Below are 23,153 nucleotides of genomic sequence, written 5' to 3' on the forward strand. Positions count from 1 at the left end.
TTCAGCTCTCAAGAAGCATTTATTGTCTTCATATGAATTTCAGAGGTTGGGTAAATTTTTACTAGAGCAATAAATCAGCGTTACAGCCACATGGTCAAACTCTAGGTGTATATGTGAGCTTTTCCATTAAATACACTCCCTACTGCCAACACACAGACAAATAACATTTAGCCAAATACTTAATAAAATAACCTTAAAGAGCATTTCAAAATACCATAGTTTAAAGAGAAACACAAGGAAAAGGTGTTAGAAATATTAACATTGTCTCCGCTTTCACAAGTTGTAAACCATTATATATTCTGGTCATTCCCTACTTTCTCCTTTTTGACCTAAAAGATGGAAGCCTTTGTCTCTTTCCAATAAATGATTTGAGACTCTCAAATCCCAGGGCTTCTATTTGAGAGTCTAGGTACAGTTCTTACTATTCTTACTACCACCTAGTAAGATAAACTGGATAATTATAGTCATCCCTTAGGAAAAATTTTTTTCCCCTCTGTGGTAGGCAGAATGGCCCCTCAAAGATATCTATGTCCTAATCCCCAGAGCCTGTGAATGTGGGGCTTCTAAATCCCCTAAGCCTGTGAAGCTTAGGGCAGCCCTCACTGATTCCTACAGCTACAAGAAACTGAATTTTGCCCACAACCTAAATAAGCTTGAAAGTGAATTCTTCTCAGAGCCTCTAGGTAAGAGTCTGGCAGGCCCACACCTTGATTGCAACCTTGTGAAACTTGGAGCAAAGAAATCAGCCCAGCAATCCCAGACTTCTGACCTACAAAACTGTGAGATAATAAACTCATTGTTTTAAGCTGCTAAATTTGTGGTAATTTGCTATTGCAGTAATTGAAAACTAATATTCTCCCACTCCTGCTCCTAAATGACTATTTCATTTTGGATAACATTTTTTCATGAGGTATCTAGAAACTAGGAAACTATGGATCCAAAAACGTTACCGTACTTGGCCCCTTGCAGTATGTACTTGCTAATTCTATCATTTTGATTAAAGCAATTCTTCTGGTTAAAAATAAATTCCATGTTTTACAAAGCTAAGTGTTGTGGTTCCCCTGGTCTCATAGTTCTTTTAGTGGCTTTGAATTGTGCCTTGCGTGAACAGTTTTTTCCCTTCCACAGTTAAGAGGAGGGAAGCACAGGGAGGGCAAGAAGAATGGCACACACTGCATCTTTTCTTTGGCTATTTTGCCAGCCAGGCCTCTAACTCTGCCTTCCTCTCATTTACAAAGGAATGACCCTTTAATTGTTGACAAGGTCCCACCAATTCCATCTAGACTGTAGGGAAGCTAGTTCCTATGGCAGGGAAAATATAAATACAACTGAAACCATAATTTAGGATTCACCATTCATATCAACTTGCTGATGGTCTCTATTTTGACCTTGTACTCTGATTCAGGTAATTAGGATCTAGTTTTAATCCTTGTGCCAAAAGAGAGTTCATTTCTTTCTTCTATTTGCTAGATTCCCTGACTCGGTTCCCATCCAGCTGGATCTGAATGTCTCAGAGACTAGAGCTCACATTTTTTAAAAAAACTTTTAGGTTCAGGGGTACATGTCCAGGTTTGTTATATAGGTAATTTCATGTCACAGGGGTTTGTTGTACAAATTATTTCATCACTCAGGTACTAAGCCTAGTATCCAGTAGTTATTTTTTCTGATCATCTCCCTCCTCCCACCCTCCACCCTCAAGGAGGCCCCAGTATCTGTTGTTCCCCTCTTTGTGTCCACATCTTTTAATCATTTAGCACCCACTTATAACTGAGAACATGTGGCATTTGATTTTCCGTTCCTGCATTAGTTTGCTAAGGATAATGGTCTTCAGTAGAGCTAACATTCTTGAGAGTTCTTCCCTCATATTAATTCTAAGGGACTGTATCTGCCACTGGACTTCCATTTCCACTGCTGAGTCTGCACTACCTGCAGTTGGATTCACTTGATATCAACGGTTAGTTCAACTGCCTAGATCACCACTCATTTTTTTTATTGCCATCTACTCCTGGTGCATAGTTTTTCCTACCTGTAAAGCATTCCCACTGTTCATTTTATACCATCCTAATGGTGACTACTTGCACGTACCTCTGCCTATTACCTGTACCAGTCTATAAGCTCTCCAAGGCAGATCTACTTCCTGCCAATGGTCTGCTGTGGGACCTTTCTCATCTGCTTCCTCTGTCATCCTAGAATGTCCCTGTCTTAGAATCCAAAGCACACTTGTTCTGATTGCATAAGCACAGCACTTCTATTTAAGAAGTTCTTTAAAACATCTTTGTCACAGAACAGATTACAATCATGGAGGTACAGCTTTGCATCAATAGCATGAATCATTGTAATTTTTGTCTGTGTGTTGATTTTTCCAGGAAGAAGGTCATCACTACATACTCATCTTCTAAAAATGTCATATCCCATATACGTCAGTAAAAAGTTTACACAAAAAAGCACATCTCCTCTGAAAGAACTTAAAATTTCTGATTAAGCATATTTAACATTTGTTTTATTGTTTCACCTTTATCTTTTGAAATTTACAGAAATTAAACTCATAAGAAGAAACCTAAAGTCAAAAAATTCAGTTTTTTCCCTTAACACTATTGTTAGCACAGATCTGAAACAGTATGCATCTAATATAACAGATTTCAAAAAAGTTCTTAAATTTTATCTAGAACAAATTGTTAAATATTAGTATGTTTCACCCAAAATTTTAAATTATTTCACTATCTCATAATATTTTACTATTTTAGGGTGATATGCCTTCACATACTGCAGCACATTCTTTTGGATATTCTCAAAATAATAAACTTTCATCTTGAAAGAGTTAGTTTATTTTTTTGGAAGCAGACAAAATTCATTTGGTATAGCGTTATGAAATACTGAGTAATAAGACTGGATAAAATATTTTGAAGTAAAAAATTTAAATATGACAGTTGTTCATATAAAATGGCTTTGAATTTAATTTCAGAAATCATAGCATTAAAAAATGATATAATTGAGATGTTTTAGGTCTTTATATATTTTTTAATCAACCTTTTGAATTCATTATTTTCATTAATTAATGCAAGCTTTTTAATTCAACAAATATTTGCACCTACTATAGATGTGACATTGCGCTCAACAGACCTTGTTCTTCTTCTCAGGAGCTTATAATCTTAGAGGTGAAAAAGACAATGACATATATATTTACCAGTGTGATAAAAATTAGAAAAGGGAAGAATAAGGTGTCCTTCAGAGAGTTAAAAAAGGTTTCCTCAAAGTAACAAATATTCTTCAGGCTGAGACCTGAAGAATCGGTCATAAGGAGGCCAAAAAACCAAACAAACCAACAAACAAAAAACAAAAAAACAAAGAAAAAGTAAGGCAACAGAATTAAAAGTATTACAAATTAAAAGAATTAAAAAGTAAAGCGCATAGGGTGGGGAGGGGAGTGACAGAATACAAGATATATTAAGAAAAGTCAACATGGCTGAATCACAGGGATTTCAAAGCGTGGCCTGAGATGATTTTATCATAGGATCAATATGAAGTTATCAAAAAGTTTTGAGAAAATAAGCACATGATTATTAGATGTAATACTTTTAAATAGATAACTCTGGTAGCTCTTTGAGAAAATGAAATAGACAAGAGATAAGGCAAGAGAAGATGCCTTCTGGAGTAGCACAAGTGAAAAGTGGAGGAACTTGGGCAGTAGTGGAGAAGAAATGCAGATGCACTCAAAAAGTATTTCAAAGTAAAAACTGCCAGGATTTGATGAAGGCCAATTAAAAGGGGGTTAGGAAGCAAGATTATCATGGATGGCTTCTGGATTTCTAGCATAAGCATTGCAGTAGTGCCATGAAATACAGGTAACAGGATATGAATCAAGTTTGAGGAAAGGAGTGAAAGGCATGGGAGAAGCGTAAGTTAATTTAGAATATGTAAAACATTCAGCAAGAATATTTACTAATAACTATTTTTAGAAGGTATTTCCAGAAAGGAAATTTTACACCCCCTAATTTGTTTAGTAGGTTTATTGGCTTTGTGTGTTAAATTAATGTGTTCTAATGAGAACACATGGACACAGGGAGGGGAACATCACATACTGGGGCCTGTCAGAGGGTGGGGGACAAGGGGAGGAAGAGCATTAGGACAAACACCTAATGCATGCAGGGCTTAAAACCTAAATGATGGGTTGGCAAATGCAGCAAACCACCATGGCACATGTAAACCTATGTAACAAACCTACGTGTTCTGCGTATGTATCCCAGAACTTAAAGTAGTAAAAAAAAAAAAAAAAAAAAGTGTTCTAATTTAAGTCCCTCTTTTATATATTTTTTCTGCATTACAGAAAAAACAATTTACTACCATCTTAGGTATGTAATTATAGCATCACCATTAGGAAACTATGAATAAGAATGTATGGTTTCTGTAACTCTTGCATAAATTCTATTGTGGTACCTACCATATTATATTGAGATTTTGTTTTCAGTCCGAAAATAACACTAAAGGGACAGGCCTGCTTTCTTCCTTTGTATATGTAGTGCTTAGCAGTGCCTGACATGAGATCAGTAGAAGCTGGCTGAACTTAATATATTATGATGATATGTTTGTTTCTGGTAAAATAAATGGTATGTCATTTATAGAATTAATAAGTATCTTAAATCTAAGGTAGCTTGTGCTGTTTTATGTCAAGTAAGTGTATCCAGTTCTTAGAAGACAAAGTGACAGAAGTCAATGTAGTTGATACTTGCTACACTATTTTCTAAACAGGCTTGGATAGTCTTAAAGGACATTAAAGTATAATAAATTACACAACCTTTATGTTAACATTCAATGTTAAGTGATGAACATGAATCAATGGTGCTATTAAATATGAAATGTCAACTGTTTTTAGTATCATTTCATCTGAATAGTAATTTGACTACTGTAACATGCCCACATAATTCATTTTCAAGATCAAGTTCTAATATATGGTTGCCAATCACATATACCCAACCCATTAAGTTAACATGGTTTTAAACATCATTTTGAAAATGGAGCCATAAAATAATCATTTCTTTCATTGTGAAACCACTACTGATGAGTACTTAACTAGATAAGATTAGATGCACTGTTTAACAAAATAAAATTTAAGGCAAAAGGCATTAGTAGATGCAAAGAAGGTCTTTACTCAATAATGAAAGGAACAATTTACAAACAAGTTATAACAATCTTTAATCCATACAGCAATATAACTTCAAAATTCATCAAGCAAAACTGACAAAATTGCAAAGAGAAATGAACAAATCAATAATCACAGTGAGAGATTAGGAGACCTCCTAGAAACTGATTTATTAAATAGACTAAAAATCAGATTTTCCCACAACTCATTTAATGGACACTTATAAAACCCTGTATTCACAAATTAAAAATACACATTCTTTTCAAGCACTCTTTTAACCTGAGACTTGGCAAGTGCCAAGTTGAGTGTAGTGGAATGTAAGATACTATTTCTAAGTTTTTGGTAGTACCGAAAAATAAAGAAATTATTATTTAACACTGTAAGGTAATATGTAGAATCAAGTATAATACAGAGTAGTAAAAACACAGCTATGGGGTAAAATCAATCATATGATGGCCTTTCTGACGCCTTAAATTGCATTAAGTGGAAAGTAAAGAGAAATATCTCTGAAGGAAATAAACAACATTCTGGTTGGAGGTGAAGTTATCATAAGCTGTAGTGCATTTCATTGCCTTGGTAAATATATTACATATTCTATGTTTGTGAGAAACTTGCATATTTATGCCTAAGCAGAGGCATTGCCACCTATCCTCCACACACTAACACCTTGATGCAGCTCAGGTCAGTTAAGTTGGTCATGAGGGCAGGCTCAACCGTCTTCCTATTACCCGGGAGACTAGTGCTCTACTAAAGGCATAGATAGGTCAGAACACAGCTTATTGTAAGTGGTAAAGAATTCACAGAAAGGGGAAAACAACCACACATTGGTTTAATTTCATGGGAGACAGTCTTGGTTAAGCCACATCTTGAAGAAAAGTTAAAGTGATGTAAAGGAATGAAAAACAATTCAGATTAGAAGAACAACATAGATATGCACAAAGGAAGCAATGATTTTGGAACTACAGAAGAAAGGAAACTGTTCTCTTCTGGGTAATTTGGGGAAAGTAGAGTTGGATCCATGATATGAGCCCAATTACTGGGAATTCTTGAATACTATGACATATTTGATTCAATGAGTGATAGAGAATTATTACATCTTTCCAAGACATGAATCAACTCAATAACATGATGATAGTGATATTTCTCTGGCAGTAAAAAGAAGAGGAATAAGGGAAAATTGAAGGCATAGAAACCAGCATTTAAAATGATGCAGACTGCCAGGTTAGGAAGAAAAGTAGACAGTAGAGATAGCGATACAGAGAAATGAAGGCAAACAGAAAAGAAGGTAAGAGAAATGATCAAGCCGGGTTTCAGACAATGTAACATTATGGTTTTAAAAAAACAGAGGAAGAATAAGGATCCTGTGTGACATTGGTCAGTTACTGAAACTCTACAATGGTTCCTCCTTCAGATAATGTGTATATTAATAGCACCTGCTTATAGAGTTGCTGGGGGATTAAACGAGTTAATATAGATAAAGCAATTAGAACAATGTCTACCACAAAGTAAGGTATCAATAAATATTGGCTATTATTTTCATTACTTAGTTGAATTTGAGTTGATACACAATTAGAGGTATTTTAGAGACCAGTGAGAAACATACAACTGAAACATAGATGAAAAGACAAGGCTGGATAAATATCTTTGGTATTTTTGCCATCCTTGCCCACTGCCACTGTCAAAATCAAGTTTTTTCATCATCTTGTTGATGACTGTTACACAACCCCATTTGTTTTTTTTCCTGTTTCTTCTCCCTCCGGTCTATCTTTTAGGCTGCCAACAGTTATCTTTTCATAAGCATAAATGTATTCAAATCACTTCTTCAAGTGGAAACTTTAAAACAAATGAAGATACCTCATTTCCTATAGGAGAAAACACAAACTATTCAGCATAGTATAGTGTACATATTATAATCTTTTGAGTGTTTTTCTCTCCTTTGAGTCAATGAAGTTCTCAAGTGAAAGAGCTGTGCCTTATTACTACTGGAATCTCTTGAACCTAGGTGCACAGTAGCTGTTATAAATGCATTCACTGAAAGCTGTATAAACATATAGAATCATAATTTTATGGTGCCAAACACTTGCAAAAAGTAGGTTTTCAAAAAGAATTTTGAGGACATAAACCAAACAAGTTTAGAAGTCAAGAAAGAATATAATTTCAGACTGCGCAGGGTGGCTCATGCCTGTAATTTGGCAATTTGGGAGGCCCAGGTGGGAGGACTGCTTGCATCCAGTTCAGCCTCGGAAACATAGTAAGACCCTATTTCTACAAAACCAAACCAAAACCAAAACCAAAACCAAATCAAACAAAAATTAGCTAGGCATGGTGGTGCATGCCTATAGTCCCAGCTACTAGGAAGGCTGAGGTGGGTGAATCACTTGAGCCCAGGAGGTCAAGACTGCAGTGAGCCACGACTGCACCACTACACTCAGCCTGAGTTGCAGAGTAAGACCCTGTCTGGGGGGAAAAAAAAAAAAAAAAGAAGATAATTTCAACGGGAAGATTAAAAATCTTGAATGATACACTGATCAAAAATTTTTAGAGAGGAAAAGATACTGAATTTCAGTTAAACCAAAAAAAATTAATTGTGGGCTTATATACCAGACACTCGCAGAATATAAATAAATAAGACAAGATTATAGTCCTAAAGGAATTAATATAGAGTGGGAACTATATACAAACTAATAAGAAGAGAGATTCACAAGAAGCCCATCCTGGAAGTTTTAAGAATACTTCTTGGAAATTATTATTCTACAGCTTAGTGTTTAAGGTAAGAATTAACCAGGCAAAAATGGAATGCTTATTGTGAGGCTTCAGTGTGGAAGCTAGATTACAATATATGAAGAATAAAGTAGGTTGCAAGGACACAGAGGAAATGGCTGTAGACCAATCCTTTTAAAATGCTAGATAAGAAAGACAGTAAAGAAATCAAAAGGTAGTTAAAATGAACAAGACAGTAAAGTGGAGGTTTTGTCCAGATTTGGAAAGAGTGCAAGAGAAAGATAAATTAGGAGATCAGGGTCCCTAAGAAACATGAAATTCTTAGGATAGAGCAAGAGGTATGTTAGGAAAGGAAGAGGGCACCTCTTCTGAAACAGTAAGGAGGATGATATTATCATCACCTACTGGAAAAGAAAGCAGAAATGAGTTGAGGTGAAAGCAGTGTATCCATGCATCTCATTCCAAATGTTCTCAGTTTTCTCTGTCAAGAGATATGAAGTTATCAGCTGTTATTGAGAGGAAATGGAATAGAGAGCATTTGGAAAGAAGATATTTGAAACAGATGCATGAAAAGTTATCAACTGATGAGTGAAGAGCAGTACTGTCAAGGCATATACAGAGCCAAGTTTATGTTGGAAATGTACACCTAAAAGGAAAAAGTTTATTTGACGAAAAAATGTTCCTTAGCATGGAGGAGGAAGTGCTAATAGATAAAAAGGCCAGATGTGAAAATTAATACTTTATATAGCACTATTTTATAAAGCAGTATTCATTAATTTTTGTTTTAAAACTACCATCTTCAAACTACAAAATTCAGTGACTGATTAATCGATTTATTTACACAGTCCACATCAGCCACAATTTTCTAAGTCTGAACTTTGTTTTCAAGGAAAATTATATTGCAGATATTTAAATTCTAGAGCAATTGCTAAAAACAATAAAGAAGTATACCTAACAGTAGAGAGAAAATGAAATAGTAAAAATTAATACTAAAAAGGACAAAGATTAGATAGTATAAATAAATGGAAAACAAAATGAAAGATAATTCAAAAATAAAGATTTTTAAAAATTAAATATAAGTGGTCTAAACACTGCAATAAAAAGTATAGATTTATAGTGGATTACAAAACCAGATCAACATATGCTGCTCCAAGAAACAACTTTATGTATAAGACAAATATAAGTTAATGTTAATGGCATAGAAAAGAATATACCTGCAAATATTATAAGAAGCAGGGTACTTGTATAAATATCAGATAAATTAGACTTCAGGACAAGGAATAACAGAAAAAAATAAAGACAGTTTTAGAGTAATAAGAGAGTAAACAGATCAAAATGACAAAATATTAAATGTTTTATATCTAACTAATAAGGTTTAAAGTGCAGGAAAGAAAGACTATCAGACTTGAAAAAAGAAATAGACAAGTTTGCAATTATAGGTAGAGATTTTAACATTTCTCTCTCAACAACTGACAGTAGACAGAAAATTAGTGAGAATATAAAATACTAGAACCAATCTCTACATCAACTAGACCTAGTTGAATTTACAAAATACTACACTCATAAATAGCAGAATATACATTCTTTTCAATGTGTATTCTTGAAGCATTCACCAAAATAGACCATATGCTGTGCCATAAAACAAGTCTCAATAAATTTTAAAAGACAATACATACAAAGTATGTTATCTGACCATAATAAAATTAAACTGGTACTAAAAAACATAATGCACCTGAAAAATCTCCAATCATTTGGAATTAAAAAACACTCTTCTAAACAACATATAGGTAAAAGACAAAACTGCATGGGAAATTTAAAAAAAATTATAATGAGTAATAATGAAAATATAATATATCAAAATTTGTGGGGTAAAGCTAAATACTGGGAGAGTGAGTATTACTCTGACAGTAAAACCAGAAAAGGAAATATAAGAAAAGAAAACACAGTCAACATCCCTCATAAATGTAGACACAAATATCTTTAACAAAATATGAATTTAGAATCCAACAACATATATTTAATAAGAAGGATAGCAGGGTTGTTACGCCATGTAAGAACTTGGAAGTCACCACCCTGACCTAATAAAAAGTAAAAAGCTGAACAAAATGAAAACCCAACAACCCTGTCTTAGATCCAGTGAACAGATGAGGTCACAAGGCAAACCACTGCCCCCAAAACTGGAGAGACAAACAGGCAGATACAGACAGGCAATTTACCTGAGCAAAACTCATGAGAACAAACATCCCCTGGAACCACTGCTAGGTTAGGAAAACCTAAACTGTAGCTGATTAACTGCTGGAGGTTCATAGTAGACAAATCTGAGAGTCAATAATTCTAGGGGAACTCAGTCATAGGGGGATCTCTAAATGCTTGTGTTTTGTTTCTGGGGACCGGACAAAGTTCTCACAGTAAATACTGGAGAGTATTCTCCTTGCTTCTGGCAAGGGGAAAGGAAAAAGAACCATTCTGAAATACTCCAGAGCATTCTGTTCTTAACAAGGCCTGCCCTTCAAGAGAAACTAACCGGAGCCTCACCTACTATGGTTTTATCAGAGCCTAACGGCCTAAGGTAACAAAAATACTCAAATCCAGCCCACTCTAGCCAACCTTTCCCACCTATGGAGTGGTGTGAGGTCAACAGAGAAGCACTTGTAAATTTCACAGTCCACAGGCACAGGCTCACTAAAACACTGAGTCCTAATCATAGGAATATGAAGAACATTTACCCTCTCTTAACAAGTTACCACCACATTACTGAAAGCCTATTTACAGCAGTTCCTTTTACCCAGGATATCATGTCCAGCTATCAAGAAAGAATCACAAGGCACACTAAAAAGCAAAAACCACAGTTTGAAAAGACAGAACGAGCACCAGAATCAGACTCAGATAAGGCAGCGATGTTGGAATATCAGACTGGGAATTTAAAACAACTATGATTAATATGCAAAGAACTCTAATGGATAATGCAAACAAAATGCAAGAACATATGGACAATGTAAGGAGAAAGATGAAAATTCTAAGAAAGAATAAAAAAGAAATGTTAGAGATCAAAAACACTGTTACACAAATAAAAAATGCCTTTGATAATTTTATTGCTAGATGAGACATGACTGAAGAAACAATCTCTGAGCTTGAGGATATGGCAATAGAAATTTCAAAACAGGAAAGTCAAGAGAAAAAAGACTTAAGAAACACAACAGAATATTCAAGAACTGTGGAACAACTACAAAAAGTGTAAATATGTGTAATGGAGATACAACAAGAATAAAGAGAGAAAGGAACAGAAGCAATAATGACTGAGAATTTCTCCAAATTAATGTCAGACACAAGGCTCCAGAACCAGGAAGCACAGAGAACATTAAGTGGGATAAATGCTCAAAAGAAAGCAAAATCCTATCTAGGCATGTCATAACTAGGTTGCAGAAAATAGAAGATAAAGAAAAAATCCTGAAAGAAGCCAGAGATACGCACACACACACATCCCCCTTACTGATGGAGAAACAAAGTTAAAAATTACATCTGAATTATCAGAAACCATGCAATCAAGAAGAGAGTGATGATAAGTAATTACAGTAAGGTGTCAGGATACAAGGCTGATATACAAAAGCCAATTGATTTTCTATAAACCACCAAAGAACAAACAAAATTTGACACAAAAAAACACAGTACTATTTACATTATTACCCCAAAAGATGAAATACTTAGGTATAAATCTAATAAAATTATGTATAAAATTTTACATGAGGAAAGCTACAAAACGCTGACGTGGAAGAAATCAAAGAACTAAATAAATGGAGAGATAGTCTATGTTCATGAATAGGAAGACTCAGTATCTCAATATTGTCAAGATGTCAGTTCTTCCTAATGTGACCTATAGATTCAATACAATCCCAATAAAAATACAACCAACTTATTTCGTCGCTATTGATGAACAAATTGTAAAGTTTATATGAATAGGTAAAAGATCCAAAATAGCCAACACAATAAAAAAGGAGAACAAATTTGGAGGACTGACTATAAGGCAACAGTAATCAAGATAATATGGTATTGGCAGGAAAAAATAGATAAATAGGTCAATGGAACAGAAGAGAGAGCCCAGAAATAGACCCATATAAATATAGTCAACTGAATTTTGACAAGAGAGCAAAGGTACTAGAATGGAGAAAAGACAGCCTTTTCAACAAGTGTTGCCAGAAAACAGGGATATCCACATGCAAAAAAAGAAAAATGAATCTAAACACAGACCTTACACCCTTTAGAAAAATTGTGTCAAAATGGACTACAGACATACATGTAAAATTCAAAACTATAAAACTTCTAGATAATAACATATAATAAAATCAAGATGACCTTTAAGATACAATACCAAAGGCATGATTCCATGAAAAAAAATTATAACATGGACTTCATTAGAATTAAAAAACTTCTGCTCTGTAAAATACATTGTCAAGAGAGTGAGAAGACAAGCCACAGACTGGGAGAAAATATTTGCAAAAGACATATCTGATAAAGAACTGTTACAAAAATATACAAACAACTTTTAAAAATGCAATAATAATAAACAGCCCAATAAAAATGGACCAAAGACCCAAACAGACATCTCAGCAAAGGAGATATACAGATGACAAATGAGCATATGAAAAGAGGTCCTACATAATATGTTATTGGGGAAATGCAAATTAAAACAATGAGATTCCATTATATGCATATTAGAATGGCCAATACGTAGATCAATTATAACATAAATGCTGGTAACGATATGGAGCAACAGGAATTCTCCTTCAAAATGCAAAAGATACACCCACTTTGGAAGAAAATCTGGTAACTTCTTTTTTTAACTTTTATTTTAAGCTCAGGGGTACACATACAGGTTTGTTAGACAGGTAAACTTGTGTCATGGGGGTTCGTTGTACAGGTTATTTCATCACCCAGGTATTAAGCCTAGTACCTCTTAGTTATTTTTCCTGATCCCCTTTCTCCTCCCAACCTCCACCTGCCTGATAGGCCCCAGTAACTTCTTAAAAAACTAAATATATTCTTACCATAAGATTCAGCAGTTGCTCTTCTTGGTATTTAGCCAAAGGAGTTGAAAACCATGTCCATATAAAAGCTTGCACATAGATGTTTACAGTAGCTTTATTCACAATTGCCAAAACTTGAAAGCAAACAAGATCTTTTTAAAACCTTTACCTATGCACTTAACTCTATCACAGGACAGGAAAAATTACCTTATTTTCAGATATTGTGGTACTGAAACAGAATGTGTTACTATATCTTAAAAATATTGTACTTTGGGAGGCCAAGGCAGGCGGATCATGAGGTCAGGAGATCAAGACCATCCTGGCTAACATGATGAAACACCATCTCTACTAAAAATACAAAAAATTAGCAGGGTGTGGTGGTGCTCGCCTGTAATCCCAGCTACTCGGGAGGCTGAGGGAGAATTGCTTGAACCCAGCAGGCGGAGGCTGCAGTGAACTGAGATCACAACACTGCACTCCAGCTTGGGCAACAGAGCAAGACTCTGTCTCAAAAAAAAAAAAATTGTAGCAATTGATTCCTGATTTAGGAAAGATTAGATTCATTTTCTAAAAGGAATTTTGAAACATTTAAAAATTTCGCTAGTTGACTTTCTCCAAAGAAGTGAGGGATTGTGATTAATATCCTTAACATGCTCTGATCTCACTGGGCTTGTCTGACTTTACTGATTAATAAAATCCAAATTTTATTGGGGGATTTCTATGATGAATATCTAAAGGTTAACTTACCTAAAAATCTTCTTAACTATTGATGACCTATTTTTCTTCTTATGGGAGTGGGGCCTTTGAGTTGGACTGAAGACAATGCCGATGAGACCTGAGACAATTCTCACATGAATTTGTCTGTTCTGCAACTAGGCCACAGGTGACATCCTTAACTCTAGAAAGACATTTTGAAATTTCAGTGACCATCATGAGAAACAGGAGACAGCTCATTTTGGGATTAAAAAAACCCATCATCAATGAATAGAGACATACCTCACTTTATTGCACTTCACAGATATTGTGGTTGTTTTTGTTGTTATTGTTTGTTTTTACAAATTCAAGGTTTGTGGCAACCATGCCTTGAGCAAGTCTCCATTCCTCATTTATCCAACAGCATGTGCTCACTTCAGGTCTCTGTCACATTTGGTAATTCTCATAATACTTTTTCATTATCATTATACTGTTATGATTATCTGTTATCAGTGATCTCAGATGTTACTATTGTAGGGCACCATGAACCACACCCATACAAGACAAACATAATCCACAGATGGGTGTGTTCTGAGTGCTTTACCTACTGGCTGTTCCCCGTCTCTGTCCCTCTCCTCAGGCTTCCCTATTCCCTGAGACACAACAATATTGAAATTAGGCCAACTAATAACCCTATAACGGCCTCTAAGTGTTCAAGTAAAAGGAAAAAGTTGCACATCTCCAATTTTAAATCAAAAGCTAAAAATGACAATAATATTAAAATTAGGCCAATTAATAACCCTATAATGGCCCCTAAGTGTTTCAAGTAAAAGGAAAAAGTTGCACATCTCTCACTTTAAATCAAAAGCTAAAAATGATCAAGCTCAGTGAGTAAGGCATGTCAAAAGCCAAGATAGGCCAAAAGCTAGTCCTCTTGTACCAAACAGTCAAGTTGTGAATGCAAAGGAAAAGTTCTTGAAGGAAATCAAAAGTGCTACTCCAGTGAAACACAGATGATAAGAAAGCAAAATAGCCTTACTGTTTATATGGAGAAAGTTTTGGTGATGTGGATAGAAGATCAAACCAGCCACAACATTTCCTTAAGCCAAAGCCGAATACAGAGCAAGGCCCTAAGTCTCTTCAATTGAGAGGTAAGAGAGCGGCAGACAAAAAGTCTGATGTTGGCAGAAATTGGTTCAAGAAGTTTAAGGAAGGAAGCTGTCTTTAGAACAAAACGGTGCACAGTGAAGCAGTTAAGTGCTGATGTAGAAGCTGCACCAAGTTATCCAGAAGATCTAGCTAAGATCACTGATTACGGTGGTTATACCAAACAACAGATTTTCAGTGTAGATGAAACAGCCTTCTATTGAAAGATGCCATGTAGAACTTTCATAGCTAAAGAGCAGAAGTCAATGCATGCTTTCAAATATTCAAAGGCTGATTCTCTTGTCAGGCTGATTCTCTTGTTAGGAGCTAAGGCAGTGGGGGGCTTTAAGCTGAAGCCAATGCTCATTTACCATTCTGAGAATCCTATGGCCCTTCAGAATTACACTAAATCTACTCTGCCTGTGTTCTATAAATGGAACAACAAAGCCTGGGTGACAGCACATCTATTCACGGCATGGTTTACCAAATATTTGAAGCCCACTGTTGAGACCTGCTACACAGAAGTCCTCTGCTGTTCATTGACAATGCATCTAGTCACCCAAGAGCTCTGATGAAGATATACAAGGAGACTGATGTGGTTTTCCTGACTGCAAACACAACATCTATTCTGCAGCCCATGGATCACGGCATAACTTTGACTTTCAAGACTTCTTATTTAATATATTTCGTAAGGCTTTAACTGCCACAAATAGTGAATCCTTTGATGGGTCTGGAAAAAGTAAATAGAAAACCTTCTGGAAAGAATTCATTATTCTAGATGCTATTAAGAACATTCATAATTCATGGGAGGAGATTAAAATAGTAACATAAACTAGAGTTTGGAAGTAGTTGATTCCAACCCTTGTGGATGACTTTAAGGGGTTCAAGACTTGAGTGGAAGAAGTCACTGCAAATGTAGTGGAAATAGAGGGAGAACAAGAATTACAAGTGGAGCCTGAAGATGTGACTGAATTGCTGCCAATCTCATGATATCAAACTTGACAGATGACTTGCTTCTTATGGATGAGCAAAGAGAGTGGTTTCTTGAGATAGAATCTACTCCTGGTGAAGATGCTATGAACACTGCTGAAATGATTACAAAAGATTTAGAATATTACATAAACTGAGTTGATAAAGCAGTGGCAAGGTTTAAGACTAAAACTGACTCCAATTTTGAAGTTCTACTGGGGGTCAAATGCCATCAAACAGTATTGTATGCTATTGAGAAATCATTTGTGAAAGGAAAAGTCATTCAGTGGGACAAACTTCATTGTTGTCGTATTTTAAGAAACTGCCACAGCCACCCCAGCATTCAGTAACTACCACTCTGATCAGTCAGCTGCCATCAATATCAAGGCAAGACCCTCCAACAGCAAAAAGATTATGACTCACTGAAGGCTCAGAGAATTGTTGGCATTTCTTAGCAATAATTTTTTTATTATACTTTAAGTTCTGGGATACATGTGCAGAACGTGCAGGTTTGTTACATAGGTATACACATGCCATGGAAGTTTGCTGTACCCGTCAACCCGTCATCTACATTAGGTATTTCTCCTAATGCTATCCCTCCCTTAGCCCCCCACCCCCTGACAGGCCCTGGTGTGTGATGTTCCTCTCCCTGTGTCCATGTGTTCTCATTGTTCAACTCTCACTTATGAGTGAGAACATGCAGTGTTTGGTTTTCTGTTCCTGTGTTAGTTTGCTGAGAATGATGGTTTCCACCTTCATCCATGTCCCTTCAAAGGACACGAACTCATCCTTTTTTTATGGCTGCATAGTATTCCATGGTGTATATGTGCCACATTTTCTTTATCCAGTCTATCATTGATGGGCATTTGGGTTGGTTCCAAGTCTTTGCTATTGTGAATAGTGTGCAATAAACATACGTGTGCATGTATCTTTATAGTAGCATGATTTATAATCCTTTGGGTATATAGCCAGTAATGGGATCGCTGGGACAAATGGTACTTCTGGTTCTAGATCCTTGAGGAATCACCACACTGTCTTCCGCAACGGTTGAACTGATTTATACTCCTACCAACGGTGTAAAAGCGTTCTTATTTCTCCATATCCTCTCCAGCATCTGTTGTTTCCTGACTTTTTAGCGATCGCTATTCTAACTGGCATGAGATAGTATCTCATTGTGGTTTTGATTTGCATTTCTCTGATGGCCAGTGATGATAAGCTTTTTTTCATATGTTTGTCGGCTGCATAAATGTCTTCTTTTGAGAAATGCCTATTCATATCCTTTGCCCACTTTTTCATGGGATTGTTTTTTCTTGTAAATTTGATTAAGTTCTTTGTAGATTCTGGAACTAAGGTATGTACATTGTTTCTTTAGGTATAATGCTATTGCATGCTTAATAGAATACAGTATAATATAAATATAACTTTTATATGCCCTATAAAAGAAACCAAAATATGTGTGTGACTCAGTTTATGGCAATATTCACTTTATTGTGGTACTCTGAAACCAAACTGCAATATCTATGATTTGCACCTGTAAATCACTCAAAAAGCATGACATGAAATGTAACTCCATTCAATATTAAGGGTTAAATATTAGAATTCCTGGAGGTCCTAGCCAGAGCAATTGGGCAACAGAAAGTTAGAAAAAAAAAAGGTATCCAAATAAGAAAAGAAGTCAAACTATCTCTCTATGCAAACAATGTGTGATTCTATAGCTAGAAAACCTTAAAGACCCTGCCAAAAGTTTCCTGGAACTGATAAACTACATCAGCACAGTTTCAGGAGGTCAATTCAATGGAAAAAAAATCAGCAGCATTTCTATATACTAATCATGTTCAAGCTGAGAGCCAAACCAAGAATGCAATCCCATTTACTATAGCCACAGAAAAAAATAAAATACCTAGGAATACATCTAACCAAGTAGGTGAAAGATCTCCACAAGGAGAACTGCAAAATACTGATAACAGAAGTCATAGAAGACACAAACAAATGTAAACACATCTCATGCTCACAGATTGGAAGAATCAATATTACTAAAATGGCCATACTGCCTAAGGCACTCTATAGATTCAATGCTATTCATACCAAACTACCAATGTCATTTTTCACAGAACTAGAACAAACGATTCTAAAATTCATATAGGACCAAAAAAGAGCCCAAATAGCCAAAGCAATCCTAAGTGAAAAAAACAAAGCCAGAGACATCACATTACCTGACTTCAAACTATACTAGGCTACAATAAGCCAAAACAGCATGGTACTGGTCCAAAAAGAGACATACAGACTAATGGAACAGAATAGAGAACCCAGAAATAAAGCTGCACACCTACAGCCATCTGATCTTTGACAAAGTGGACAAAAATACTAAATGGGAAAAGGAACCCTATTCAATAAATGGTGCTGGGATAGTTGGCTAGCCATATGTGGAAGAATGAAACTGGGCCCCTACCTTTCACCATATACTCAAAATAAAGTATGGGTTTCAATGTAAAACCTCAAACTATAAGAATCCTAGAAAAAAAACTAAGAAACACCATTCTGGACTTCGTCCGTGGCAAAGAATTACGACAGTCCTCAAAAGCAATTGCAACAAAAACAAAAATTGACAAGTGGAACCTAATTCAACTAAAGAGGTTCTGCAAAGCAAAGAAACTATCAACAGAGTAAACAAACAACCTACAGAATGGGAGAAAGTATTCACAAACTCTGCATTCAACAAAGGCCTAATATCCAGAACCCATAAGGACCTTAAATGAACAAGAAAAAAACATATAGCCTCATTAAAATATGGGCAAAAGTCATGAACAGACACTTCTCAAAACAAGACATACAAGCGGCCAACAAACACGTGAAAAAATGCTCCGCATCACTAATCATCAGAGAAATGCAAATCAAGACCACAATGAGATACCATTTCACACCAGTGAGAATGGCAATTATTAAAAAAGTCAAAAAAACAAAAACATGTTGGTAAGGCTGTGAAGAAAAGAGAATGCTTATTCACTGTTAGTGGGAATGTAATTTAGTTCAGCCACCGTGGAAAGCAGTTTGGAGATTTCTCAAAGAACTCAGAACTATCATTCAACCCAGCAATCCCATTACTTGGCATAAAACCAAAAGTCAATAAATCATTCTACCAAAAAGACACATACACTCACATGTTCATAGCACCACTACTCACAATAGCAAAGACATGGGATCAACCTAGGTGTCAATCAACAGTGGACTGGATAAAGAAAATAGATGCATAGTATTCCACGGTGTATATACGTGGTATATATTCCATATACACCATGGAATACTATGCATCCATAAAAAAGAACGAAGTCATGGTGATATGGTTTGGTGCTGTGTCCTCACCCAAATCTCATCTGGAATTGTAATCCTCATAATACCCATGTGTTGAGGGAAGGACCAGGTGGGAGGTGATTGGATCATGGGGCAGCTTCCCCTATGCTGTTCTTATGGTAGTGAGTTCTCATGAAATCTGATGGTTTTTATAAGTAGTTGACAGTACCTCTTTCTTTCTTTTTTTTTTTGAGACAGAGTATGGCTCTGTCGGCCAGGCTGGAGTGCACTGGCACAATCTCGACTCACTGCAACCTCTGCCTCCCGGGCTCAAGCAATTCTCCTGCTTCAGCCTCCTGAGTAGCTGGGATTACAGGCGTGTGCCACCATGCCCGTTTAATTTTTGTATTTTTAGTAGAGATGGGGTTTCGCCATGTTGGCCAGGGTGGTCTCGAACTCCTGATCTCAGGTAATCCGCCTGCCTTGGACTCCCAAAGTGCTGGGATTACAGGCGTGAGCCACCCTGCCTGGCCAACATGCTCATACTCTTTCCTACAGCCTTGTGAAGAAGGTGCCTACTTCCCCTTCCACCATGATTGTAAGTTTCCTGAGTCCTTCCCAGCCATGCAGAACTGTAAGTCAATTAAAACTCCTTTGTTTATAAATTACCCAGTCTCAGGTAGTATCTCTGTAGCAGTGTAAGAACAGACTAATACATATGTCCTTTGCAGCAACATGGATGCAGCTGGAGGCCATTATTTTAAGCAAATTAATTCAGGAACAGAAAACTAAATATCCCACGTTCTCACTCAGAATTGGAGGCTAAACAATGGGTACTCATGATCATCACGATGCCAGCAATAGACACTGAGGACTACTAGAGGGGAGAGGAAAAGAGGGAACAAGGATTGAAAAACTCATTATTGGGTACTATGCTCAGTACCTGGGTGATGAGATCATTCATACCCTAAACCTCAGCATCATGCAATACATCCAGGTAACAAACCTACATATATGTATCCTCTGAATCTAAAATAAAAGTTGAAAAAAAAGAATTCCTATCACAGTGATTATGGATACTCATGTATAGCTTCAACTATACATGCTATATCCTACAAATAGTAGGCATTCAATAATTATTTGCTAAATGAAAGAATGAAGAAACAAATGTCATTTAAAACAAGACATCCAAATTACTAATTTTTTTCTACCCTTTAAATCAAATATAACTACTCTGCTAAGTATATCTAGAGTTTTCCAAAACAATGTAATATAAATAAAATGGATATGCTTGCTGTGCAATACTGAAATAAACAATATATAATTATAAACAATAATCTACTTATATGCTCAAACACTGACTCTATCTTCATGATGCAATTCTTTCTCTTCACAAAAACACCAAACTTCCACCTTTCTTTCTTTTTTTTTTTTCTTTGAGACGGAGTCTCGCTCTGTCGCCCAGGCTGGAGTGCAGTGGAGGGATCTCGGCTCACTGCAAGCTCCGCCTCCCGGGTTCACAACATTCTCCTGCCTCAGCCTCCTGAGTAGCTGGGACTACAGGCACGTGCCATCACGCCCAGCTAATTTTTGTATTTTTAGTAGAGACGGAGTTTCACCATCTTGGCCAGGCTGGTCTTGAACTCCTGACCTCATGATCCACCCGCCTCGGCCACCCAAAGTGCTTGGATTACAGGCGTAAGCCACCGTGCCTGGCCCACCTTTATTTCTTATTGTCAAGTGAAGCCTCTTTGACTCTGGAAGGCAATCAGGCATCTTTTTATTGACCAGCTGTATAACCGGGTACCCTGTAACATATTTCAGGACAAGAAATGAGCAGGTCTGCCTCTTGAACTTTGCCTAAACATGTATTAAGTCTAACTTACATTCTTTGGAGAAATAGTACAACTCATTTTGATGATTCCACAGAAAGACATAAGAGGAAGGAATGTTTAAAAGGAATCATTGTGGTTTGTTTGTTTTTGCAGGGGGAGAACAAAACTAAGAGTAAATGTGCTGATATCCTAATTGTTCAAAGGGGAAAAAAACAGAAAAATAAAAACAATAATGTCACTGATTTAGTGAACAAAGAAAGGAATATGGTAGAGACTGGATGCTCACTAAACCTGTCTTTGCTTCTCAGACACACAGCTAAACTACATTTCCCAGCCCTCCTTTACGTGAGCAGAGGTCATGTGACTGAGTTATGGCAAATATGTACAAAGTGGGTGGAAGTGATAACAAGGTGCTTCCAAGTTTGGCCCATGAAACCTCACACACAATCCCCCATATATTATGCTCTGCTGTTCTCCACAGATGGACTGAATATAGAGGAGGAAAAGGCCCAACATATGGTAGGACTATGTGAAGGAAGGAGTACGAGACTCTCACTGACTGTATAAAGTAGAGCCACCCACCTCTTCTATCCATCATCACTCCTCTACACTTTAGGGTGGCCAGCTTTAACAATTAATAAATATACAGAGAGCATAGCTGAATTTGAATTTCAGATAAAACACATTTTTTAAAGTATAAATATGCCTTATACGGTATTAAAGACATACCTATATATGTATGCAATATTTAGGATATACTTAAAACAAAAATTGTTTATTGCTTATTTGAAATTCAAATTTAACTGGGCATCTTGAATTTTATCTGGCAATCCTATACATAGCAGACTGTGACATAAGGTAAGAAATAAACTTTTATTGTATTAAGGCACTGAAATTTGGGATTTTTTTACAACTACTTCCCTACCTTGACTAATAAAAAACATACAAATACTATTTTAAAGAACAGTAATAGAAATAATTAGTAGTAGTAATACTAACAATAGTAATAAAAATGATTAGTTGTGTGAATAAAGTCTGAAAATATCACCACATAGTTGATTTGTGGTCAAGCTGATAACAAACCAAGTTATTCTGCCTCTCAGGCACAGTATACACAACTGAGGTTCATGGAATTCATATATACTTGTTGATTACATATTACGTGTGATACACTCTGGGATATATATACAATGAACAAGACACATTTTGTGCTTTCAGGGGCATAGCAGGTCAGCTTAAACAAGTACTAAGCCTTGTATAATACAAAAAACAATATATGGCAAATTAAAAGGGAAAACTGTGTTAATAAACAATCTTTAATTCTGATACCACAAAAGTTGTTACAGAAGTGGCATGAAGAGAAAAACTGATTTATAAAAAGGCAGAGAGAGTATTTTAGTTTTAATTTCTTTGTCATAGGCCTTTGCTCCCAGAATACAATGTCCACTCCATTCTTGGTGAGCTAGACGGATGAAATTTCCTTCCCTTCCTTCTCCCTATAATAGTTTTAAAGGGAATGTTTAAGCACAAGCTAGTTGATCAGATGAAATTCCCTTTCTCTCTTTTTTCCTTTAATAGTTTTAAAGGGAATGTTTAAGTACAAGCCTGGTTGATCAAGAACAATGGCTATCATTTATTAATCACCTACTGAGTGTTAGGCATTGTACCAAGTACTTTATGCAATCTCATTTAATCATTATAATAGCAATGAATAGGCATTATCTTTCCCACTTTACAAATAAGGAAGCTATGCCACACATAACTTTACACAACTTGTCCAAGGCCACATATTACTAAGTAGCAAAATCACAATTTTATGATTCAGTTCTAATTCCAAAGCTTGCATTCTTGATCACTAATTTACCTTGCAAAATGATCCCTTTCAGATTGATTATTCTTTACCTCAACCCCATAAAATCTTTACTGATATAGGAGTCAATTTTTTATTTATTTTTTATTTATTTATTTTTTTTAAATTTTATTTTATTATTATTATTATTATTATTTTACTTTAGGTATATCTCCCAATGCCATCCCTCCCCCCTCCCCCCACCCCACAACAGTCCCCAGAGTGTGATGTTCCCCTTCCTGTGTCCATGTGTTCTCTTTGTTCAATTCCCACCTATGAGTGAGAATATGTGGTGTTTGGTTTTTTGTTCTTGTGATAGTTTACAGAGAATGATGATTTCCAATTTCATCCATGTCCCTACAAAGGACATGAACTCATCATTTTTTATGGCTGCATAGTATTCCATGGTGTATATGTGCCACATTTTCTTAATCCAGTCTATCATTGTTGGACATTTGGGTTGGTTCCAAGTCTTTGCTATTGTGAATAATGCC

The 23,153-nt window shown here is 36.0% G+C and overlaps 1 protein-coding gene across 25 annotated transcripts in view; it reads right to left on the reverse strand.

The window, feature by feature from the left end:
* SSBP2 (single stranded DNA binding protein 2) overlaps positions 1 to 23,153 on the reverse strand; it is a 334,708-nt gene that overhangs the window by 106,484 nt on the left and 205,071 nt on the right. The window contains exon 7 of one of the 25 annotated variants that reach the window (XM_054555704.2): positions 13,627 to 13,777. The exons of the other annotated variants lie outside the window; for them this stretch is intronic. The gene's annotated coding sequence lies outside the window, so the exon portion shown is untranslated. The remainder of the gene's footprint in view (positions 1 to 13,626; positions 13,778 to 23,153) is intronic. 25 annotated transcript variants of the gene reach the window in all.

This window comes from Pongo abelii, chromosome 4 (genome assembly GCF_028885655.2).
Source record: "Pongo abelii isolate AG06213 chromosome 4, NHGRI_mPonAbe1-v2.0_pri, whole genome shotgun sequence".
Classification (NCBI taxonomy): Eukaryota; Metazoa; Chordata; class Mammalia; order Primates; family Hominidae; genus Pongo; species Pongo abelii.